Consider the following 4,676-nt stretch of genomic DNA (forward strand, 5'->3'; position numbering starts at 1 on the left):
GGTCATGAAGCTCTCAGCAGCTGTTGCACCAGAGAAGTGTGAGGCAGAAATGCCAGCAGCTGCGTTTAGGACAGCTACACCAAAGCCACACACACCACCCACACCCCCATAGCAACCACACACCACCTAGTATCACCACAGCCACACACACCACCTAGTACCCCATAGCACGACACATCACCTAGTACCCCCATAGTACCACACACACAACACCTAGTATCACCTCAGCCACACACACCACCTAGTACCCCCATAGCACCACACACCACCTAGTACCACCAAGGTACCACACACACACCACCCAGCATCACCACAGCCACACACACCACCTAGTGCACCCCATAGCACCACACACACAACACCTAGTATCATCACAGCCACACACACCGCCTAGTACCCCATAGCACCACACACACACACCACGTAGTATCACCACAGCCACACACACCACCTAGTACCCCATATCACCACACACCACCTAGTATCATCACAGCCACACACACCACCTAGCACCCCATATCACCACACACCACCTAGTATCACCAAAGCTACACACACCACCTAGTACCCCATAGCACCACACACCACCTACTATGACTACCGCCACACACACCACCTAGTACCACCAAGGTACCACACACACACACCACCTAGCATCTCCAGAGCTACACACACCACCTAGTACCCCTATTAACACACATACACCACCTAGTATCACCACAGCCACACACACCACCTAGCACCCGCATAGTACCACACACACACACACCACCTAGCATCACCACAGCCACACACAACAGGTAGTATCACCACAGCCACACACCACCTAGTTCCCCATAGCACCACACACCACCTAGTATCACCACAGCCACACACCACCTAGTACCACCAAGGTACCACACACACACCACCCTGCATCACCACAGCCACACACAACACCTAGTACCCCCATAGTACCACGCACACACCACTAGTATCACCACAGCCACACACACACCACCTAGTACCCCCCATAGCACCCACACACCACATAGTATCACCACAGCTACACACCATCTAGAATCACCGCAGCCACACACAACACCTAGTAACCCCATAGTACCACACACACACCACCTAGTATCACCACAGCCACACACACCACCTAGCACCCCATAGTACACACACACACACCACCTGGCATCACCACAGCCACACACACCACCTAGTATCACCACAGCCACACACACAACACCCATACCCCCATAGTACACACACACACACCACCCAGTATCACCACAGCCACAACACACACCACCTAGGTATCACCACAGCTACACACACATCACCCTAGTGCCCCCACTTAATTGCCACACACACACACCACCTAGTATCACCACAGCTTCACACACATCACCCGGTGCCCCATGATTGTCTGGTATCACCGGCTACACCACCAATACCCCCTTGGTACCACACACCGCCTGGTGTCACCACGGCTACACACCTGGTATCACCACGGCTACACACACCACCTGGTGCCCCCATAACAACCACCACCTATATCACCTGGCTACACACCACCTGTGGTATCACCCGTACACACGCCGCCTGGTACCCCCATGGTACCACACCGCCGTCTGGTATCGCCGCAATGCACGCCGCAAATGCCCCCATGGTGCCACACTTTGCCACTGTAGTGTCACCACAGCTACACACCACCTGGTGCCCCATGGTACCACTCACCACCTGGTACCCGAATAACCACCACACACACCACCTACTGTCACCACAGCTACACACACACTGCAAATACTTCCCCCCCATGGTGCCACACACACACACCTGGTATCACCCACAGCTACCACACACCACCCTAGTGCCCCATGGTGCCACACACACACCACCTAGTGCCCGAATAGCACCACACACACCACACCTGCCTCACCACAGCCCTACACACCTGGAAATACCCCATGGTGCCACACACCACCTGAAGTATCACCACAGCTACACACACCACCTGGTACCCCCTTGGTACCACACACCACCTAGTACGAATAGCTGCCACACACACACCACACCTACTATCCCCGCAATACACACACCGCAAATGCCCCCATGGTGCACACACCACACCTAGTGTGCCACATTCACGCCCCACCTGGTGCCCCCATAGTGCCACACACACCACCTGGTGTCACCACATTCACACACGTCACCTGGTACCCCCCAGTACCCACACACACACACCATCTGGTATCCTGCCACAGCCCTACACACACCACCTGGTGTCACCACCAGTACACACACCACCAAATGCCCCCCCTTGGTGCCACACACACACACCACCCTGAGTATCACCACAGCTACACACACACCACCTGGTATCACCACAGCTACACACCACACATTTTACTTGGCACCGCCACGCCACCTATATCACCCTGACTACACACACCACCTAGTATCACCACCCAGCTACACACCACCTGGTACCCCCATGGTACCCACACACACACCATCTGAGTATCACCACAGCTACACACACACACCACCGTGCCCCCCATGGTGCCACACACACACCATCTGGGTATCTGCAGCTGCACACGCACCACCTGGTACTTTATGGTACCACACACCATCTGGTATCACCACAATACACACACCACCTGGTACCCCCATGGTACACACACACACCATCTGAGTATCCACCCACATTTCACACACCACCCTGGTACCCCATGGTGCCCACACACACACCGTGGTATCACCCATTTACACCACACACACCAAATACCCCCATGGTGCCACACACGCACCATCTGGTATCACCTGACTACACACACCACCTAGTACCCCCATAGTGCCACACACACACACACCATCTAAGTGTCACCACAGCTACACACACACACCACCTAATTACCCCCATGGTGCCACACACACCATCTAGTGTCACACAGCTACACACACCACCTAGTGCCCCCCATGGTACCACACACACATCTAAGTATCTTACAGCTACACACACACCACCTAGATTGCCCCATGGTGCCACACACACACACACCACTAAGTATCACCACAGCTACACACACACAAATACCCCCATAATTGCCACACACACACACCACCTAGTATCACCACAGCTACACACACACACCACCTGGTACCCCATAGTACCACACACACACACACACACCTAATATCACCACAGCTACACACATCACTAGTGCCCCCCATAGTGCCACACACACACCTACTGGTGTCACCACAGTTACACACCACCTGGTATCACCACAGCTACACACACCACCTCAATGCCCCCATGGTGCCACACACACACCACCTAGAATCACCTCAGCTACACACACCACCAGAGTATCCCCCATGGTGCCACACACCACCTGGTATCACCACAGCTACACACACCACCCTAGTGCCACCAAGGTTACGCACACCACTAGTATCACCACAGCTACACACACACCACCTGGTACCCCCCATGGTACCACACACACACCTAGTATCACCACAGCTACACACACATCACCTAGTACCCCCATGTGCCACACACACACACCACCTAGTATCTGCAACTACACACCACCAAATACCCCCAGGTACCACACACACACTACCTGGTATCACCACAGCTACACACGCATCACCTAGTGCCCCCATGGTACCACACACACACACACACACCACCTGGTATCACCACAGCTACACACATATTGGAAATGCCCATGGTGCCACACACACACCACACCTAAGTATCACCACAGCTACACACATCACCTGGTACCCCCATAGTACACACACACCACCTAGTATCACCACATTACACACATCACCCTGGTACCCCCATAGTGCCACACACACACACACCCACCCTAAGTATCCACCCACAGCTACACACATCACCTAGTGCCCCCTTAGTGCCACACACACACACACCACCTGAAGTATCACCACATTACACACACCACCTGTACCCCATGGTACCACACACACACCACCCTAGTATCCACCACAGCTACACATCACCTAGTACCCCCATAGTACCACACACACACCACCTGAGTATCACCATTACACACACACGTCACCTAATTGCCCCCATGGTGCCACACACACACACACCACCTAATTATCACACAGCTACACCACCGTACCCCATAGTGCCACACACACACACACCACTAGTATCACCCACATTCTACACATCACCTGGCACCCCCCATAGTGCCACACACACACACCACCTAATTATCACCACAGCTACACACACACCACCAAATACCCCCTTAATTCCACACACACACCACCTAGTGTCTACAATGCACATCCTAGTGCCCCATGGTGCCACACACACCACCCCTGAGTATCACCACAGCTACACACACCACCTGGTACCCCATGGTGCCACACACACACACCACCTGAGTGTCACCCACATTTACACACCGCAAATACCCCATAGTGCCACACACACACCCTGAGTATCACCACAGCTACACACATCACCTAGTACCCCCCATAGTACCACACACACACACACCACCTAAGTATCCACACCACAGCTACACACACACTAACCAAATACATAGTACCACACACACACCATCTGGTATCTCACCACAGCTACACACCACCTAAGTACCCCCATGGTACCACACACACCATCAGAT

Source organism: Homarus americanus, unplaced genomic scaffold (genome assembly GCF_018991925.1).
Source record: "Homarus americanus isolate GMGI-L3 unplaced genomic scaffold, GMGI_Hamer_2.0 scaffold45698, whole genome shotgun sequence".
NCBI classification, from domain to species: domain Eukaryota; kingdom Metazoa; phylum Arthropoda; class Malacostraca; order Decapoda; family Nephropidae; genus Homarus; species Homarus americanus.